This window comes from Prionailurus bengalensis, chromosome C2 (assembly GCF_016509475.1).
Source record: "Prionailurus bengalensis isolate Pbe53 chromosome C2, Fcat_Pben_1.1_paternal_pri, whole genome shotgun sequence".
NCBI classification, from domain to species: domain Eukaryota; kingdom Metazoa; phylum Chordata; class Mammalia; order Carnivora; family Felidae; genus Prionailurus; species Prionailurus bengalensis.
In genome coordinates this window covers 116081769-116104458 of record NC_057350.1, presented here as the reverse complement: position 1 = coordinate 116104458, position 22690 = coordinate 116081769, and the positions used below count along the sequence as shown (strand labels likewise).

Below are 22690 nucleotides of genomic sequence, written 5' to 3'. Positions count from 1 at the left end.
ACTAAAATCCAAATTACAAAAATAGAAGAAATTTTAAAAGAGGATTAAAAATTTGAAGATGTAGATAAATGTTTGATTTTCTTAAAGATAACAGGCCTAAGATGGAAAGAGCTTACAGAGTGACAAAAAGGAGAAAGAAAGAAAGATCCACACCACATTATATAATTAAAAATAAGAAAGACAGGGGCCCCTGGGTGGGGCCTCAAGTTAGGCTCAGCACTGACAAAGGAGCCTGCTTGGGCTTCTCTCTCTCCCTCTCTGCCCCTCCTCCACTCATTCTCTGTCTCAAAATAAATAAGCAACTAAAAAAAAAAGAATAAAAGGGGCGCTGGCCCGGGTGGCTTCCTCAGTTAAGCATCAGACTTCAGCTCAGGTCATGATCTCACAGTTTGTGGGTTCGAGCCCCATGGCAGGCTCTTGTGTTGACACTTCAAAGCCTGGAGCCTGCTTTGGATTCTGTGTCTCCCTCTCTCTCTCTGCCCCTCCCTTGCTCATTCTCTGTCTCTGTCTCTCTCAAAAAGCTAAATAAACATTTTTTTAATTAAATTTAAAAAAAAAAAGAGTAAGAAAGATAAAGAAAAAAACCATAAAAGCTATCCAAAAGAAAAAGCTTATCACATCAAAGAAATAAAAATCAAATTACTCAGAAGCAACACTGCCCTAGCAACTATGTAAATAGAATTTCCAAAGTACTGAAGAAAAAACCTTAGAATTTAGGATATTATATCCAGCCCAAAAATAAATCAAATCTCAGAAATATAAGGATTTCTCAGAAATATAAAGCCTCAAAAGGTTTGCTATGCAAAGATCCATGATGAAAACAGGGTGGGGATATGCTTAAAGAAGAGGACAAACAAATATAAGAGACGCTGCAAGTGATAAGTGAATAAAAGAGATATCTTGGTTGTAATCCTAAAGTTGGTTGCTATATTAAAAAGAGGGCAAGAAAGAAATCTGTGATCAAAATAAAAGAAGAAACATTCTAATAAAACCGTATTCAAAAGCTTAGATGCTGTAAGTGTGTTGAGAGTTAGGTTCTCACAAGGGATGTAAAGAACTCAAACTAGTTCACCAACCTAGCTGGTCTCTTGTCAGTTCTTGACAAGAGAAGTTTCTTGCACCCAAGTATCAATCACATCACTAAATATACTGCTTAGTTCAGTTAACATGATGTTTACATAAAGATTTTCTCAATGAAAGGAATGGTACATGAGGTCCTTACCTCATTATGGATCAGTAACAATTCCCAGATGAGCATTTTGAGTAGGTTTAGCTATTAATTTAAAGGAGAGAAGATGAAGTGGGTGAAAAGAAATAGGAATAGAGAAAAAAAAACAGAAATAATGACATATTTTGAACCCCAAATATATTAATACTTAGAATAAATAAATATTAACTAAATTTTAAAAGATAAAGTCACAGTTGGATTTTATAAAATCTAAAATATGCTGTTTATAAAAGATATTCCTAAAGCGTAAGAACACATAAAAGTTAAAAGTAAAAGGATAGAAAATTAAATATGAAGCAAATTTAACAAAAAGAAAGTTGCTACAGCCATTACTAACAACATATAAATGTCAAAGTAAAACGTATTATTAAGGACGGAGAATTCAATTCACTATTTAATGCAATTATCCAAGAAGATAAAATAGTTTTAAATATGTAGTTACTAATAAAATTGCCTGAAAGTATATGAAGTAAATTTTATTGGAACTGCAGGAACAGAGTAATAAATCCACTATTTTAGAGAGGGATTTCAGCACACTACTCTCAATTATTGAGAAGTCAAAGAGAAAAAAAATGACAAAGATATACAAGATCTGAATTACACAACTAAAAAACTTAACCTAAAGAACATTTGACACTTAGAATAAAAATACTATTCTCAAGTGCAGATGACTAGTCATAAAAATTATCATGAATTAGGACATAGAGAAAGTCTCAATAATTTTATAAAAATAAGTATGCAATTAAATTAGACATTAATATACAAATACAAATTTTTTATTCCCACTTACTCAAAATTTATTTTTCAAAGCCTTGATAAATGACTTGTGGATTAAAATGACATCATAATGGAAATTTTAAAATGTCTAGAACTGAGGGGCCCCTGGTTGATTCAGTCCGTTAAGTGTTCAACTCTTGGTTTTGGCTCAGGTCATGAGCTCACTCACAGTTTATGAGTTCAAGCCCCTCATCAGGCTCTGTGCTGACAGTGCAGAGCCTGCTTGGGATTCTCTCTCTCTCTCTCTCTTCCTGCCCCTCCCCTGCTCATTTGCGCATGCTCTCTCTCTCTCAAAACAAACTTAAGGGGCGCCTGGGTGGCGCAGTCGGTTAAGCGTCCGACTTCAGCCAGGTCACGATCTCGCAGTCCGTGAGTCCGAGCCCCGTGTCAGGCTCTGGGCTGATGGCTCGGAGCCTGGAGCCTGTTTCCGATTCTGTGTCTCCCTCTCTCTCTACCCCTCCCCCGTTCATGCTCTGTCTCTCTCTGTCCCAAAAATAAATAAAAAACGTTGAAAACAAAATTTTTTTAAAAACTTAAAAAAATAAAATAAAATATCTAGAACTGATTTAAATTTTTTAAATTCTATATCAAAATTTATGTGATGCAAAAAAAGCAGTGATCTGAGAGAAATTTATAGCCTTAAACATGACTATTGAGGGAAAAAATTGAAAGCCTCAAAAATCAATGAATTAATTGTCCATCTTAAGAGATCAGAAAAGGAACAACAGGATAAAGGTAAAGAAAATACAAGAGATAAATGAAAACAAAGAATAGAGAGGACTAACAAAGCTAAAACGCCAAAATATGGCTATTTGGAAAAAAAAAGTAAATAAACTTTGGCAAAATTAATCAAGATAAATAGAGAAAAGATACAAATGATTTTATAGAGGCAATTATTATAGGAAAAATAAGAGTTAAAATGATTTTAAAAGACTTCTAATTCCAAACGATGGAAAAATCAGATTGACTTATCTGCCAGAAACAACAACAACAAAAAAAAGCAAATATATATGGAACAGTAGTTTTTAGATATTGGTCATTATGCAATAATTCACAGCAAATGATGCCAGAGAGAAGGGAAATTTGAGGGGAGTCCCACAATCACCCCATCAGCTTACTGTTTGGGAGAGATTTTAGACTTCAATTTAGTAAGAATCTGTAACGCAAATTAGTGCAACCACTTTGTTAAAGAATTTGGCATTATATTATATAGTTGAAGATTTACATAGTCCGTAGCCTAGCAATTCATTCTGTTCCTAGGTATATCTCAATAGAAACTCTAACACATGTAGGACAGGATACATGTAAAAGACTGTTCATACAAGCACTGTTCACAATAGCAAAAACCTGAAAACATCACAAATATTTATTCACAGGAAAAATGCATGAAGCATGCCATATATATATATATGTGTATATATACATATGTATATATGAAGTAAATTTTATTGGAACTGCAGGAACAGAGTAATAAATCCACTATTTAGAGAGGGATTTCACACATATATATATGTGTGTATATATATACATATATACATATAAAAATATATATATGTGTGTATATATATATATATATATATATATATATATATATAGTAGAACTAATTAACTACACAGGGACTTGCTTGGCATAAGATAACTCCTAACAACAAGCTATTAAAGTGGAAAAATAAAGTCCCTAAAGAGTAAGTTGAGCATGATGTTCTTTCTGGAAAGTTAAAAATAACTAAAATAAAGGCTACATAAAAATAAGTAAAAATACAATTAATCTATCTGTATAAAAAGGAAAGTAACTTCCACTTCTGGGAGCATAGTTGTATCTTTCCCTATTCTTCCCACTAAGTAGAACTAAAACCTCTGCTTTTAATATATAAGGCAAACATCATGCTGTACATGACATCCCCGTGACTTACTTATTTTATAACTGTTAGTTTGTACCTTTGACCCCCTTCATCTATTTCACCCACCTAGGATATGCCTGGAGTATTGGTGACCCCAGCCAACAAAACAACACCCAGTGGCCTCCACCTGCTGGTACTTAGAGGTTGTTGTAGAATTTTCTCTTCACCACTCAATCGTATCTACTTACATTAGCCATCAGCAAAAGAAGAAATATCTTTTTCCGGAGACCAAGAGATATTTCACACAGTATAGTTTTGACGGCTTCCGTTTCTTCATTCAGCTCATCCAGTCGCTAAACACATAGAAGCCAGGATTGTACCCGAATGGGGAGACAGCGGTAGAAGTTAAGAATGAAGCTCAAATTCAGGGGATTCCTCAGGCTTGTCAGCTGGAGGGACATGACCTCCTCCTGCCTGAGAAGAGCTTAAAAATTGACATGACAACTGAAATCATAGCAGCTCCTGTTCATCAGGAAAACAGCAGTCCGCATGCTTAATCCCTCACCTCTAGGTTATAGAGGTTTCCCAAAATCTGTAACTCTGTAAATAACGTGCCATGTCATGGTATTCCTGGCAACTGACCTCTTCGGAATGGAGATATGATCAACAGATGTCAGGGTCTATTACAACAGCTGCCCCGGAGGCACCTCTGAAACATTTTTGGTGGGCAGTGGTGGATGAATGCGATTAACAACTTGGTGGAGGCTGCCAAGAGGTGTAGACATGAAGCAACGTGGCTTACGGGGCCGTCTCCCTTCTCTGTCACTGGAAACACAATCAGCCAGAACTCATCAGAATGCTTTGCAAGCCTGTCCACAATTGGTGGGTCTCGGGGCAGGGAGGCTTATCTTCACTTCCGCAGGATGGATGGGGCTGGGGCTTCTCACTCCGCTGCCCAACGGGTCCCATGGAGGCAGCAGACAGAGATGGCAGAGGTCACTGCGGACACCGCCGTCCAGGTCCTGGACTGTGCCGGCATTCCTCCGGCCCAGTAACCAGCGGCATCTGCTGGGACAAAAAAAAGCGGGGCTGCGGCTTCTTCCTGGGGAGCCGTACTCCACACGTTCCCCCGCGGACTGAGTGCGCACCACGTGGCTGGATCCGCTGGAAGCTCTTCCGGTGCAAAGTTACTGCTCTGCGCCTCGCTCTGGTAACAGGACCCACCTGGGATCGATTTTCCCGTCAAGCCGCATCACGCTGGAGCGCCACGGTGGAGCTCCCTCCGTGTGGAAACTGCTTTTCAAGCGCACAAATAGCACCGCCTTTCTTGGTTCCTTCTTCCTTGAGTTGAGGCCTGGGGATCTCGTGCCACAGCTGCTTCACAGCCTGGTGCAGGAATGCCTCTTCTGCCCTCGCCAGGAGGACGTTGGAGTCCCAGAGCGGCTGGTCTTCCATCTCAAAAATTGTCACATTCTATCAGGTGTGAGGTGCTCATTGTGGCTTTCCTTTGCATTTCCTTGATGATGAGTGATATTGAGCATCTTTTCATGTGTCTGTTGGTCAGCTGTTTGTCTTCCTTGGAGAAATGTTTGTACATGTCTTCTGCCCATCTTTTCACTGAATTATTTGTGTTTTGGATGTCGAGTTGTAAAAGTTCTTTATATATTTTGGATAGTAACTGTTTATCAGCTATGTAATTTGCAAATATCCTCTCCTATTCAGTGGTTCCTTTAGTTTTGTTGGTTGTTTCCTGTGCTGTGCAGCTTTTTATTTACATGTAATCCCAATAGTTTAATTTTGCTTTTGTTTCCCTGGGCTCGGGAGACATATCTAGAAAGATGTTGCTGTGTCCAATGTCTGAGGGATTACTGCCTATGCTCTCCACTAAAACTTTTATGGTTTCAAGCCTTATATTTAGGTCCTTAATCCATTTTAAGTTGATTTTTGTGTATGGCATAAGAAAGTAGTATGTTAAGTACACTGGAATTAAAAAATTAATAAATAGATATATAAGTATATATATCAACAAGTAGTTCTTCATAGACTGAAACTTAAAAAAAAAAAAATCTCACCATGGCAGTTCAAGTGCAGTTTGCTGAGGTCAGCTTATATAGCATGGTGTACATCATGGTAACTATAATCAATAATACTGTATTGCATATTTTATTTTTTTTTAATTTTTTTTAACGTTTATTTATTTTTGAGACAGAGAGAGACACAGCATGAACGGGGGAGGGGCAGAGAGAGAGGGAGACACAGAATCAGAAGCAGGCTCCAGGCTCTGAGCCATCAGCCCAGAGCTTGACGCAGGGCTCAAACTCACAGACCGCGAGATCGTGACCTGAGCTGAAGTCGGACGCTTAACCGTCTGAGCCACTCAGGCGCCCCTGTATTGCATATTTTAAAGTTGCCAAGACAGTGGATCTTAAAAGTCCTTACAAGAAAAAAAAATGTTTTGCTACTATGTATGCTGACAGATGTTCACTAGACTTATTGCTGTCATTTCACAATATATGTAGAATCGTCATGTTGTATACCCGAAACTAACATAATGTTATATACCTCAAATTTATAAATTAAAAAAAACAAATATCAGAATACCTGAAAAGTAGAGAGCCATCTAGGGATGTTGGGACCCACTGAAGGATATGCTGGTGAGCTTTCTGTGTTTTCTCTTTGCTTTATGTACACCAGACTTAAAGCTGAAGAAGTCAGCAACATAGAAACACCCATGGACACAGAGAAAAAAAGCCCCAAACAAACGCCTCCTCTCCCTAGTCAAAGAGCCAGGAAAGGGACAGCCTAGCAAGACAGAGAACCTGTAGGCAAAAACTGCTCTATTCTAGCAAACACCCCAGAAAAACTATGGCCCAGCCCATGCCAGTAAAAACTAAGTGAACAGGCTCGACTTCTACCCCACCACCACCACAATCCCATCACCCCCTTCACCACCACTTGAGGCTATAACAAAGAACTCCAAACCACTAATGTGAAAGACAGTAGTGTGGGAAGCCAGGACTTTCATCTCCACCACAGGGTAATGAAGTCCTCCCTGGGTTCAGTGGAGACAAGGTGGGGAACCTAGATTTCCCCTTCAACCTGGCAGTAACAGAGTGCTCTTTCTTTCCATTGTGGTGGTGTGAGAGGAAGCCTTGGGGAGATTCAGGACCTTCATCACCAATCAATCAGCAATAATGAGGCTACAGGGAGATCACATGAGGAGCAGCTGAGGTATCCATGCCCCTCTCTGCCAGGGGAGTATCACTGATGGCCTAGTAAGGAGCCAGAACTCCCAATCCTGCCCAGCAGTAACTAAAACTCCCACCCTTGGGTGTCAACAAAGGCCAGGTAGAGAACCTGGACTTCTACACCTACCTGGTAGTAATGAGGCAGGGCCCTCCCTTACTCTGCCACAGAGGTATCAGAGGAAGCCAAACAGAATAAAAGGTTTAAATAAAATCCAGAATCACATAACATAATACCCAAAATGTTCAGGTTTTATTTGAAAAATCACTTATCAGACCAAAAATCATGAAGATCTAAAGCTGAATTAAAAAGATAAGTTATTTGAGGGGCACCTGTGTGGCTCAGTCAGTTCAATGTGCAACTTTAGCTCAGGTCATGATCTTGCAGTTCACGAGTTCAAGCCCCACATCAGGCTCTGTGCTGACACCTCAGAGCCTGGAGCCTGCTTCAGCTTCTGTGTCTCCCTCCTTCTCTGCCACTCCCCTGCTCATGCTCTGTCTCTCTCTCTCTCTCAAAAATAAACATTTTTTAAAAAAAGATAGTTATTTGAAAAGACAGAGATGATAGTAATGTTAGTATTATCTAATAAAGATTTTAAAGCAGCTGTGATATAAAACGCATGTGCAAAATTATAAGCACATTTGAAACAAATGAAAAAATAAAAAGTCTCAGTAAAAAAACATAGTATAAGCAAAGAAGGTAGGAAGAAGAGCCAATGGAAATTTTAAAACTCAAAAAAAATTTTTTTAATTAAATAAAAACCTCACTGGATTGGATCAATAGCAGAATGGATGGACAAATAAAAAGTAGAATAAAATAAGTAGAAACTAACGAATCTAAACAATAGGAAAAAATTCAACCAAAAATATCAACAGAACTTTAGATACCAATTCTGCAAAATCTCTTCTAACAAGAATGCATACAATAGAAAGGAAAAGGATATTTTCCAATTCATTTATGAGGCCAGTATTAGCCTGATACCAAAACTACAGACAGTACTAAAATAGAAATCTATAGGCCAAGATCCCTAATGAACATAGATGCAAAATCCTTAAAACAAAATATTTTAATAAAATCCTTAAAATAAAAATAAAATATCAGCAACTAGAATTAAACAGTATATAAAAAGAATTTTAAGCTATGACCAAATGGAGCCTTACAAATTCCCAGAAGAAAAATCCCAGGGTTGTATCAATAGATGCAGAAAAGATATTTGACAAAATTCAATACTCATTTACTTAAAAAAACTCTCAGAAAAAAAATACAAGAATAAAGAACCTAATAAAGAACATCTTTAAAAAATCTATAATTGGTTTTTTGTTTTTAATATGAACTTTATTGTCAAATTGGTTTCCATATAACACCCAGTGCTCATCCCAACAGGTGAAAATTTTAAAACAAAAAACAAAAAAACCTTCTATCAGTTGATATTATATTTATGGTGAAAGACTAATGCTTTCCCTGAAGATTAGGAATAAGATAAGGGTATCCATTTTGACCATTTTTGTTCTATGTTCTACTAGAAGGTGTAGCCAGTGTAATAATGCAAGAAAATGAAATAAAAGCATACAGATCAGAAAGGAGGGTATAAAAGGGTCCCTATGCAGAGGACGGATTGTCTACATAGAAAATCCGAAGGTGCTTCCTTCCGCAGCACATTTACTAAAATTAGAAAGAAGATCCCAAGGAATTAAAATAAAAAAACCTCCTAATACTAATAAGTGAATTCAGTAAGGTTGTGGGATACAAGAGAAACAGAAATATCAACTCTATTTCTATACACTAGCAATAAATACATGTGGACACCAAAGTTAAAAATATATCATTAAAAATTGCACAAAAATATGTGTAAATCTAACACCACATGTACAGGACTTGTACTACAAACTATAGAACATTAATAAAGGTTTTAATAAAAGAAGAGCCACAGCACATTCGTGGATTAATAGATTCAGCATAGGAAAGCTGTCAGTTCCCCCCAAATTGATACACAGGTTTAACATAATTTCTACCAAAATCCCTGCAAGATGTTTTAAAGAGTTTTTCTAGAGTTCTAAAGATGTTATTCTAGAGTTTATATGGAAAGGCAAGGGAACAATAAAAATTCACCAAGGGCACTCCTGGGCATCTATCTCAGAGAAATGATGATTTATGTTAAAAAAAAAAACTGTTCACAAATATTCAGAGAAATCTTATTTGTATAAATTAAAACTGAAAACGATCCAGTTATTATGTGTTGGGCAAATGGTTAAACAACTGTAGTACATCCCTACCATGGAATACTACTGAACAATTAAAAGGAATGAACTATTGGTACATGCAACAGTCCAGATGAATTTCCAGAGAATTATGCTGAGGGAAAAAAACAAAAACAAACAAACAAACAAAAAATCCCCAAATGAAGCAGATCCATTTTTAAAACATGCTTGAAATGACAAAACTTTAAAAGTGGAGAACAATCTAGAAGTTACTAGGGCTAAGAAGGGATTGAGGGCCAGAGGGAAGCTGGTATGACTACAACATAACTGATCCTTTTTGTGATGGAAATATTTTTTTAGTGTTTATTTATTTTGAGAGAAAGAGAGGGAGGAAGAGAGAGAGAGAGCATGCACGAGTAAAAGAGAATCCCATGCAGGCTCCAGACTGTCAGCACAGAGCAGGACACAGGGCTCCATCTCACCACTGTGAGATCTTGACCTGAGCTGAAGTCAAGGGTCAGATGGACACTTAACAGACTGAGCCAGGCAGGTGCCCCTCATGATGGAAATATTTTATATCTTGACTATATCAATGTTAACATTCTGGTTATAATGTTGTACTATAGTTTTTTAAGATGTCGCCACTTGGGGAATTTGGGTAAACGGTACACAGGATCTCTCTCTGATACTACTGAAAGGGTATGTGAATCTCAAATTATCTCAGGATAATCCTGATATTTTTACAGAAAGAAAAACAATGGAATGATCAGTACAGTTTCTGAATGATGGTAATCTTGTGTGGAGAGTCAGGGAATAGAAGAAGGGAAGACCATTTAGTTAGTTGTAGGATTTTATCAAGGTCCTTGCTCATATTTAGGGTGGTGAGTTTGCAGGGTTTATCATGTGATTAATGATAACTAAGTCAATAATTAAAAGCAAAAGTTAAAAAATGAAACACAATAGTTTTAAATTCTGTCTCAGAGTCTTACATTCTCAATAAAATGTGGTGGCTGGACAATGCTATAAATACACCAAACTCATTTATTTTCCTCTCAGGTCGAGAGAATGGCTACATTCCCTGGACCCCTTGTGGCCAGGTGGGACTATGTGACTGAGTTCTGGCTGGTGGCATTGGCCAAAAGTGAAGTATACCACATTCAGAACTGGCTGCTGAACATCCTTCACAATCTGTCACTATCTTTCTCCTCCATCCCTATGGCTATGGTGACAGAGCTGCACAAGGTAAGAAGCCTGAATCCAGTAGTATACTGGTTGGAGAACCACCCTAGAGAGCCTCCTGACTACAAACATCTGCATTGGATACTGCAGGAACTAGAAAGAAACCTGGGCCGGTTTAAGCCACTGTGATTTGCAATGTTTATTTATTATTACACTACAGTCTAACCTATTCTGACTAATACAGATGCCTAAAAAGAGCCCCAATAAGTGATGAGAACTCACAGCAATGAAAACTAGCACTGGCACTCAATTGCCCAAATCTGGAGAAATGGCCACTATTTGTAAAGCCCTTAGAATTGGATTGAGAAATATAATTGGTGATCCATGAATGTGTTGGCACTGGGTTGCAGAAAACCTGATGGCTGAAAAGAAGGTAGAAAGATGCTTTGCCCCTCCCCACTGTCTGCGCTGGCTCAGAAATGCGAAGACACTGCCAACCAAACAATGGAGTAACCACTCCTCTACTGCAGTGAAGCTTCCAACAAATGCTGGCTCCCTCCTCTTCCACTTCTAGCCCATCCTCACCAGATTCATTGTAAGTAAAAGGACAGTATAGGTGTATCTAAAACTCCCTTGTAACCTTCCCAAAGTCTTCATTCATCCTTATTCATCTGCTCTGAATATGGGGTCTATCATTTCTGTCTATATTTTTATACTCTTACTATGTGTGTATTTGTCCCAAATATATAATAGCATAGGATACTTTAAAAGATTTACTTCAATATTAGTCTAGCCTATGAATCCTTCTGCAACTTGCATTTTCATTTAGTACCATGTTTTCTATATTTATTCAAAATGATACAACAGTTTGTTCGTGTTAACTGCTACATATATTCAATATGCCACAATTTTTTGTCCATTCTTCTATTAATATGTTGTATATACATTTTGGCTATTAGAAGTTATACTCCCAAGAGCATTTTTGTGTGTCTCATTATGCATATTTCTAAGCATTCTCTCGGGCATCTATGTAAGAGTATAGAAATCTATGACTATATTAGATGTATTCAACTTACTGTAGTATATACCAATTTATGTTGCCATCAGCAGGGTATGGGTTTCTATTTCCCTTCATATTCTATAATACTTAATATTTTTAGGCTTCCAATGAGTATGAAATGCTCACTTTGAGTAATCTCATTTTTAAATCTTAAGTTTCCTGATTATCAGTGAACTTCAGCATTTTTTCATATGCTTATTGGCCACTCAGGTTGTAATTCTGTTCATCACTTGTTCATATCTCCTGTCCATTTTCCAACTACACTTTTTTTTCTTACTGATTTATAGAAATTTTCTGCACGGGGCCTGGGGTGGCTCAGTTGGTTGAGTGTCTGACTTCAGCTCTGGTTGTGATCTCACTGTTGCTGAGTTCCAGCCCTGCGTCGGGCTCTCTCTGCTGTCAGCATGGAGCCCGCTTCAGATCCTCTGTCCCCTTCTCTCTCTGCACCTCCCCCCCCTCAAAAATAAATAGCATTTAAAAAATTCTTCTGCATATTCAAAGTATTCTTACTTGGTTATATACTTTGAAAATAATTTCTCACGGTCTATGGCTTTTCTGTTCACCTCACTTATGAAATCTTCTGCCATGTCAGGCTTACATTCTAAATTTATCAGGCAAAAATATTTTCCTTTATGATTTGAGGTTTGTGGGTCTATCCCACCACTTTATAATGTCAAGTCATTCATTTACCAAACATCTATATATACATGACAATATTTCTGGCTCTCTATTCTGTTGTATTGGTCTGTTGGTTTATTCCTATATCATTTATTACTGCCGCTTCATTAAAAGTCTTGCTATCTGCTAAGCCACATTCCTCAGTCCATATTCTCAAATTGTTTTTGCTATTTCTGTCCTCTTACTCTTTAAATAGAGTCTAGGATTGACTTGCAAATTTGCCTTTAAAAAAGACTTTTTAATATTTAGAGAACAAACAAAACTTTCTTTTATATAATTGTCTTTTCAGAATCAGTAATATAGAGGATGCTAAAAATTAATGCATGTCAAAAATTTGTCTAGAGTAATGATTTATGTTATTAAACAAATGCTTGCAGTTATCAGAAAACCATTATGTATTTTTTCTGTATGAAGTTCTTGATATAGGGCATGGAGGACTGCTTGACTGGGAAGACTAGATGTGACTTCACTTTTTGGAATCCCAGAGATTAGCAACCTCTGAAGATCGCATAATAATTAAAACTGTCAATCCAATATGTTTCTTATAAGAAATGTTTAATGGAGGAAAGAGTTAAGATACCTACATTCCTCTGAGATGCTGTAGACAACACTTTGATATTGTACTCTATTGATCAGAATTATTTTTTTTTCTGAGCCAAATGCATTTTCGGTTGCAAAATAAAATAAAATAAATTTCCTTTAATTCTTTGCTGTTCAAAGAATACGTATATTATATTAGGGTTCTCCAGAGAAACAGAGCCAGTAGAATATGCGCATATATGGAGAGAGAGATTTATTTTAAGGAATTGGCTCATGTAATTATTGAGACTGGCAAGTCCAAACTCTCTAAGGCAGGCACGTAGGCTGGATACCCAGGGAAGAAATAATGCTGTAATTGGAGTTCAAAGGCAAAATTCATCTGCTGGCAAAATTCCCTCTTCTTCAGAGAGGTCAGTCTTTTTCTCAAGACCTTCAGCGTATTGGATGAGGCCCACCAACATCATGGAAAGTCATCTTCTTCACTCAAAGTCTAATTTAAACATTTATCTCATCCAAAAAATACCTTTACATAATCCATAAATGTTTAGCCAAACATCTGAGTACCATGATCTAGCCAAATTGACACATAAACTTAACCATCACAGGCATTCCAAGTGAATTTCATAAAATATATGAAATTAGATATTTCGGGAAATACTGCAAGGAAAAAGAAACGTGACAATGTTACAGGATAAATCCTTTTTTTTTTAGAGAGAGAGAGAGAGAGAAAGCACGCGCAGGGGAAAGGGCCGGGGGCGGGGGGAGAGAGACAGAGAGAGAGAGAGAATATCTTAAGCAGCACAGAGCCCAACATGGGGCTCAATCCCACAACCCTGGAATCATGACCTGAGCCAAAATGAGACGCTCAAATGACTAAGCCACCCAGGTGCCTCAGGATAAATTCTATACTATAGACTAGTAAAGACAAAATAGGTTTTGTGAATGGACATGTTTTCCAAACATTCTAGATTAAATACAAAAAGAGAGAAACTTGAAATTTCACATTTCATTTTGTTCTAGAGTCTCAACATGGAGTTAGGGTTTTGTCTCCTGAGTTTTCAGGAATAAGAGAATTGACTTTCCACTATTTCTAATTTTTCTAAGAGCTTAGTGAGGTAATTCATACCAATATTTTTCCCGGTAAACTTTTTCAATTTAAACTAAATTCTTTTTTATATGTTTATATCTTTTTCCCCCCTTCCCGTCCCTCATGGTCTTCTGTTAAGATCTTAACATGGTCTTTTCTTAAGATCCACGTATGAGTGAAAACATATGGTATCTGTCTTTCTCTGACTGACTTATTTCACTTAGCATAATACCCTCCAGTTCCATCCACGTAAAAAAAGTTACAGAGAGGGAGGGAGGCAAACCATAAGAGACTCTTAAATACAGAGAACAAACTGAGGGTTGATGGGAGGTGGGGGAGAAGGGAAAGTGGGTGATAGGTATTGAGGAGGAAACTTGTTGGGATGAGCACTGGGTGTTGTATGGAAACTAGTTTGGCAGTAAATTCTAAATAAATAAATACATACATACATACATACATACATACATAAATACATACATACGTAAATAAATAAATAAATAAATTCTTTTTTATCTGAATCTCAGCTGAAAAGTGTTGGTTATGCAAAAATGCTGTAAAGATTTTTTATTAAGTTGGACATAGAATAGCTTTTTTATTTTAGTATTGCAGGAACTAAATGACTATTGAACACAAAGCTAAAATGCGCCATCTCATGTAAACTTGGAATCATAGTTTTATTGATGTTTGGCAGTTATAGCTGGGCTATTTTATTGCTGTCATATTCTCCATATATTTCTTCTTTAAAAGGAAATTGTTTGAAAAAAGGAATGCAGTGACTCCCTGCTTTTCCTGCCAATTGTCTAATTGACTGTAACTAGGCTGTATGGGCTGTCTATATGCATAATATGCCAAATTTTCAGACAATAAAGAATTGGACAAGCACCTATTGTGTGTGTGCTGGTGGAGGGAGATGAGTAACACTTTTCAAGTTTCCCAAGGATGAGAAGGCTAGGTTTTTCCCCTGCTGTTTTGCTCTGTGTCAGTAATTAGCAGACATCCTTATGTACTTACAGGTAACTGCTCAAGCTAAGAGCTTTCTGCTTTCTTGGCTCTTTGCCCCCTGGAAGACATCCCATCAACAGAATTTTTTTTCAGCGACCACCTTGAACTTTGTGTGCAGCTCTTGCTGACTGACTTTGGACTGGGTTTTGTTTTGGGTTTTTTTTTTTTTCCTCTCTTTCTCTAATCTTCTGGATTTTTTGGTTTTATTTTTATAGTATTTCCTTTTTATTTTTTATTTCCTTTCTAAACCTTTAAGCTCTTCTACTTTTTATATTCTAAACTTTCTATCAAGCATCAAGTTAAATCCAACAGCTGCATTTTGTAAGCTCAGGTAGACTCCTTGGAGTGTGCTCCTCAACAGCAAAGATTCCTTCTACAATAAGGCAGACGCCTGCAGCTTTTATTATTTATAGTACCATTTTATAGTTTTACCTCCTTTTATCTCTTCAAATATCACAAAAAGAACTGAGGCAAGCACTAGTGTGGATGAGTAACGTTTATTGCATCAGTCCAATATCCAGTTTTGCACCTCACTTTATCAGAACTCCTTCCTTCCTGGCCCAAGTCAGTTCCAGGAAGATGATAGGGTTATCACCCCACTCTCAAGCCAGTTTTTGCGATGATTTAACAATTTTTATTCACTCAACACACCCAAGAATTAATCATGTATAGGGAAACAAATGGTACATGCATAAACTTAATCCATGTGTTGACTCAAGTGACCCCCTCTCTCTTCTCTTCCTATTTTGCTGGAATCTTTTCATGATATTTTGGGGGTGACGTCTGTTGCTTCAACGTATGTGTGAGGAATTAGAGCAAATGTCACTCACCAAATCATTGTGCATTGCCTCTTGACTTAATGCCTTTCACAATTATATAAATCCCAAACCCCAAGGTTCAGCCTGGAGCCAAAAACATGCCACATCTACATGACACAAAGGAGCTTAACCTTGAAATGCATCATACCAAATGGAACCCCATTCCTTGCCAAAAGCTTTGCAGGCATCTGTCACAACATTTATCTCCCTGCAAGCCAGCAGCAGCGTTCACATTGGTTTCTAACATTCGAGTCTCTTCCCCTCCATCTTCTTCACACCTTGCTCCAAATGCATTGACTAGGTTTCCTCCCAGCACACCTCTCTTTCTTTCCATTATGAGCTTCCCTGGTTCGCCCTACAACAACTATTGTTCCCACTGCTAAGAAACTCCTTTAATAGTTTACACAGAAATCAGTTGCATTCTTATACACTAACAATGAAGCAACAGAAAGACAAATAAAGAAACTGATCCCATTCACAATTGCACCAAGAAGCATAAAATACCTAGGAATAAATCTAACCAAAGATGTAAAGGATCTGTATGCTGAAAACTATAGAAAGCTTATGAAGGTAATTGAAGAAGATTTAAAGAAATGGAAAGACATTCCCTGCTCATGGATTGGAAGAATAAATATTGTCAAAATGTCAATACTACCCAAAGCTATCTACACATTCAATGCAATCCCAATCAAAATCGCACCAGCATTCTTCTCGAAACTAGAACAAGCAATCCTAAAATTCATATGGAACCACAAAAGGCCCCGAATAGCCAAAGGAATTTTGAAGAAGAAGACCAAAGCAGGAGGCATCACAATCCCAGACATTAGCCTCTACTACAAAGCTGTCGTCATCAAGACAGCATGGTATTGGCACAAAAACAGACACATAGACCAATGGAATAGAATAGAAACCCCAGAACTAGACCCACAAACGTATGGCCAACTCATCTTTGACAAAGCAGGAAAGAACATCCAATGGAAAAAAGACAGCCTCTTTAACAAATGGTGCTGGGAGAACTGGACAGCAACATGCAGAAGAATGAAACTAGACCACTTTCTCACACCATTCACAAAAATAAACTCAAAATGGATAAAGGACCTAAATGTGAGACAGGAAACCATCAAAACCTTAGAGGAGAAAGCAGGAAAAGACCTCTCTGACCTCAGCCGTAGCAATCTCTTACTTGACACATCCCCAAAGGCAAGGGAATTAAAAGCAAAAGTGAATTACTGGGACCTTATGAAGATAAAAAGCTTCTGCACAGCAAAGGAAACAACCAACAAAACTAAAAGGCAACCAACAGAATGGGAAAAGATATTCGCAAATGACATATCGGACAAAGGGCTAGTATCCAAAATCTATAAAGAGCTCACCAAACTCCACACCCAAAAAACAAATAACCCAGTGAAGAAATGGGCAGAAAACATGAATAGACACTTCTCTAAAGAAGACATCCGGATGGCCAACAGGCACATGAAAAGATGTTCAGCGTCGCTCCTTATCAGGGAAATACAAATCAAAACCACACTCAGGTATCACCTCACGCCAGTCAGAGTGGCCAAAATGAACAAATCAGGAGACTATAGATGCTGGAGAGGATGTGGAGAAACGGGAACCCTCTTGCACTGTTGGTGGGAATGCAAATTGGTGCAGCCGCTCTGGAAAGCAGTGTGGAGGTTCCTCAGAAAATTAAAAATAGACCTACCCTATGACCCAGCAATAGCACTGCTAGGAATTTATCCAAGGGATACAGGAGCACTGATGCATAGGGCCACTTGTACACCAATGTTCATAGCAGCACTCTCAACAATAGCCAAATTATGGAAAGAGCCTAAATGTCCATCAACTGATGAATGGATAAAGAAATTGTGGTTTATATACACAATGGAATATTACATGGCAATGAGAAAAAATGAAATATGGCCTTTTGTAGCAACGTGGATGGAACTGGAGAGTGTGATGCTAAGTGAAATAAGCCATACAGAGAAAGACAGATACCATATGGTCTCACTCTTATGTGGATCCTGAGAAACTGAACAGGAACCCATGGGGGAGGGGAAGGAAAAAAAAAAAAAAAAAGAGGTTAGAATGGGAGAGAGCCAAAGCATAAGAGACTGTTAAAAACTGAGAACAAACTGAGGGTTGATGGGGGGTGGGAGGGAGGAGAGGGTGGGTGATGGGTATTGAGGAGGGCACCTTTTGGGATGAGCACTGGGTGTTGTATGGAAACCAATTTGTCAATAAATTTCAGAAAAAAAAAAAAAATAGTTTACACAGAATTGGCATGTATCTTTCAGGGTTATTTCTGAACTCAGTCTTCTGCTCATTAATACCATACAATTTCAACTATTTTAGTTTGTAATTGTTTGAGGTTTCTTAAGTAATACATGTACAATGATACTTATTTTAAAAGTTCAAAAGGGCATAGAGTGAAAAGTACATTTTCTTCTCATACCAGCCTTCATCGTGAGCTCCCCTTCCGGAGATAACTACTAAAAATAGTTCGGTTGTGTTTTCCAAGACATGCTCCTTTATTTATACAGAGAGATAGCAATCCAGTTTATGGAGAAATATCAAATAGTGGAGTTTAAATTGTGAGAGCTTATTTTTTTAAGCACTGCATTCAACTGAGCTCTGAAGAATCTCCTTTCTTGTCCTAGGTGACCTCTTTGGCAGATCCTGGAACTGTCTTGCCACTATCAGTTAAATTGCATTTTAATTTGTTTAAAATTCCCACCTCATATCCACTTTTAAGTCTCTTCTCCCCACCTCTCTTCAGTGAGGACCTAGCACTGCTTCAAAGGTCTTGGAGTTGGGAAGGTGCTCTTTCATTGTGTGGATGAAGAAGGAGAGGTTCTGGTTCCTTTTCTGGATTTGGCATTTTGGATGGGGGTGGGGAAGACCGGAAGCGGAGACTTTCTTTTTTTTATATATATTTATTTAACGTTTATTTATTTTTGAGACAGAGACAGAGCATGAACGAGGGAGGGTCAGAGGGCAGGAGACACAGATTCTGAAACAGGCTCCAGGCTCTGAGCTGTCAGCACAGAGCCTGACGCGGGGCTCAAACTCACGGACCACCAGATCATGACCTGAGCCGAAGTCAGCCGCTTAACCGACTGAGCCACCCAGGCGCCCCTTTCTTTTTTTCTCTTTTTTTTTTTTAATGTTTACTTTAGAAGCAAAGACTTTCTTACATCACTAGCAGCCTATGGATCTTTGAGAGGCTCGCCTAGTCTTTCTCTGGCTCCATCTAGTTCCACCTGCTACTGGTAGCTTCTGCTGGTACAGAGGTGTCTCCAGAGGTGGGATGATTTTCTTGGAATTGTGCCCAGCTTCACCACACCTTCCTCTATTGTGGAGAGCCACCTCAGAAAGTGGCATCTGTGTCTCCTTTCAGCTTTTTTCATAAAAAAAAAAAAAACCTATGCCCCTGTTATGAGCTGAATTGTGTCCCCCAAAATTCATTATTGAAGTACAAAATTCCAGTACCTCAGAATGTGACTGGAGATAGGGCCTTTAAAGAGTGATTGAGTTAAAATGAAGCTGTTAGGGTGGACCTTAATCCAATATGACTGGTATCCCTTTAAGAAAAAGAAATGTAGACACACAAAGAGAGATCAGGGCTGCACACACACACAGGAAAGATCATGTGAGGACGCAGCAAGCACATAGGCATCTGCAAGCCAAAGAGAGAGGCCTCAGAAGAAACCAAAGTCGTTGGGGCGCCTGGGTGGTGCAGTCGGTTAAGCGTCCGACTTCAGCCAGGTCACGATCTCGCGGTCCGTGAGTTCGAGCCCCGCGTCCGGCTCTGGGCTGATGGCTCAGAGCCTGGAGCCTGTTTCAGATTCTGTGTCTCCCTCTCTCTCTGCCCCTCCCCTATTCATGCTCTGTCTCTCTCTGTCCCAAAAATAAATAAACGTTGAAAAAAAAAATTAAAAAAAAAAGAAACCAAAGTCGCTAACAGCTTGATCTTGGGTTTCTAGCCTCCGTAACTATGAGAAAATAAATTCCTGTTGTTTAAGCCTCCCAATCTGTGGCATTTTGCTATGGCAGCTCTAGCCAACTAATACAGCCTCCAAATCCTATACATCCAGTTGGACCAGAGGCTGCCTGGACAACCTCCTGGCCTATATCTCAACTCTCTGCTTCATGCTCTTTCACAGGAAGATCCAGTAGCCTGTAAATTCATCTTCCATTTTTCCAAAGGACATGGAGAACTGCAGGTGGGGCTGCTCGCTTCCTCTTCCCAACGCAAACTACCCCCATCACTTTTTTTTTTACTGCTCTGCAATGGCCCCTGCAAGCCTCCTTGCAGAAATCTCCATATAAGAAAGATTTTATGGGTTCAGATCACCTCCAAACCACCCGAGCACCTGTTAGCTCTTCCAAGAAGTAAACTCATTTCCAGTGATAACAGCACAGTAAGTCTCCACATGGAATTATATCCAGCCAGGAGAAGAAATGTCAGCCACCCTCAGTCCCTTCTTGGTGAATAAGCCCCCATCCTGGTGAATAAGGCTTCTGGAGCCCCTTCATATCTTGGGAGAACGAACATTGGAGTTATTCCTCAATCTTTTTACATAAGTATGTGGATAAAGAGGTGATGTTTGAGATGACAGTACTAATTCAGCACCTCTTAGTAAGCCCAAAGGGAAGTGTCTGATCATAATTGTTGGCAGCTTTCTTTAGCATGTGGGAACTGAACACCTCTGTTCTCAACTTTGAGCCTTATTCATCAATTTGAAAGAAATAGGAAAAGTACAATACCACATACATGTACATATGCCAAGTTTTTACTCAGAGGTGTAGTTTGTTTTGACTATAATCGATCTGGTCTTCAACATCAGCCCCCAACTTCTAAGGGGTGGTGGGACAAGAATCAAGTTAAACCTAACTGGTTTGACACATTATCCAATCCCTTCAATAACCGCCTTCGGAAAATATTCAATCTCTTGGGAGAACTGCTCGGTCTTTGCTACAAAAAACTATGTTCAATGACTATCAATGTTTATTTTGCTTTGTGTACATAAGTGTGTCAAAGAATAAATTCCTAGAAGTAGAATTGCTGGATCATTCAAAAATATTCAATAAATATTTAAAAAAAATATATAGGAGCACCTGGATGGCTTAGTCAGTTGAGCGTCTGACTTCAGCTCAGGTCATGGCCTCACAGTTCTTGGGTTCAAGCCCCACATCAGGCTCTGTGCTGACAGCTCAGAGCCTGGAGCCTGTTTCAGATTCTGTGTCTCCCTCTCTCTGCTCCTCCCCTGCTTGCACTCTATCTCTCTCCCTCTCAAAAATAAACACTAAAAATGTTTAAATATATATATTTATAAATAAACATTAACAGTTGTCAGGCACTGTCAATAGATAAAACAAAATAATTTCTACCTTTGTGGACCTTAGATTCTAACAGAAAAGAAAAAAAAAACACACAAAACCACAATAAATATGTTAGTCCTATAATATGCTAGAAGATGGTAATAGCTACAAAAATAAGTAAAGAAGATCAAGAGGAAATGGGATCAGGAGGTTGCAATTCTAGGTCAGTAAAGTCCTCACTGAGAAGGTGCTATTTCAGCAAAGACCTGAAGGAGGTGAGGGATTTGGACTTGCATATATGTAGGAAAGACTATTCGAGGCAGAGGGAACATACCATGCAAAGGCTCTAGAATGGAAAGATCACTGACATGTTCAAGATAAAACAAAGAGGTCAGTGTGGCTGGAGCAAAGGAAGCAAGAAGGACAAAATAAGAGATAAGATCAAAGAGATTCTAGGACCACATTATGTAGGGCAGTGTAGCCCATTATGGGGGTTTTTGGCTTTTGCTCTTAATGAAATGGGATGCCAATAGAGGGATTTGAGCTAGACATGTGACATGATCTGGCTTTTGTTTTGAAATACTTGGTCTGAATGCATGTTAAGAATAGACTTCAGGGGCGCCTGGGTGGCTCAGTTCGTTGAGTGACTTCGGCTCAGGTCATGATCTCATGGTTCATGGGTTTGAGCTCCACAGCTCAGAGCCTGCTTCTGATTCTGTCTCCCTCTCTCTCTGCCCCTCCCCTCCCTCAAAAATAAACATTAAAAAAAAAAAAGAATACAGGCAGCAAGAGTGGAAGCAGGAGGCTATTGCACTCCAAATGAGAGATGTGGTGGTTCAGATATGGATAGCAGTAGTGGAGGTGCTAAAATGTGGTCAGAGTTTAGCTATATTTTGACTGTTGTGATGGAAGTTGCCAAATTGCCCCTCCAAATGATTGCAGCAATTTATCTTCCCACCAACAAAGGAGACTTCCTGTTTCCCCACACCCTGGCCAATGCAACACATTAATAATCTCCTGAAGTTTTGCCACATTGATAAGTAAAAAAGTAGCAGCTCTTTTTTTTATTATTGAATTTGTGTTTTTCTATTTGTGAGTGAGGATAAATATTTTTCACATGTTTATAAAGTATGTTTTCTTTCTACCTGTTCATGCCCTTTGCCCATTTTTCTAGTGGGTTTGTAATCTTATAAATTGATGGGTCACAAATCTTTATATATTAAGGTAATTAGCTTTTTGTTTTATCTGTCATCCTTTCTCAGCTTGTCATTTTCCCTTGGCTTTTCTATAATTTTTTCCAATGTGGATATTTTTAATTTTTATATACTTAAAGTATATAAAATTACTGAAAATTACTTAAAATTACTGATCATTTATTTTTTTTATTTTTTTTTAATGTTTATTTATTTTTGAGACAGAGAGAGAGAGAGAGACAGAGCATGAGTGGGGGAGGATCAGAGAGAGGGAGACACAGAATCTGAAACAGGCTCCAGGCTCTGAGCTGTCAGCACAGAGCCGACACGGGGCTCGAACTCACGGACCGCGAGATCATGCCCTGAACCAAAGTCGGCTGCTTAACCAAATGAGCCACCCAGGTGCCCCTTGATCATTTATTTTAAAATAACTCCTCCAGGAAAGCATTTCTTGTCCACCAATACTCCCTTTCCCAAAGTCTCTCTAAGTACATTGGTTCTCTAAATTTCCAAAAGAA

At 38.5% G+C, this 22690-nt stretch overlaps 1 pseudogene; it reads left to right on the top strand.

Annotated features, from left to right (window-relative positions):
* Positions 1–3800: 3800 nt before the first annotated feature.
* Positions 3801–5046, top strand: LOC122491876 (annotated as a pseudogene).
* The last annotated feature ends 17644 nt before the right edge of the window (positions 5047–22690 follow it).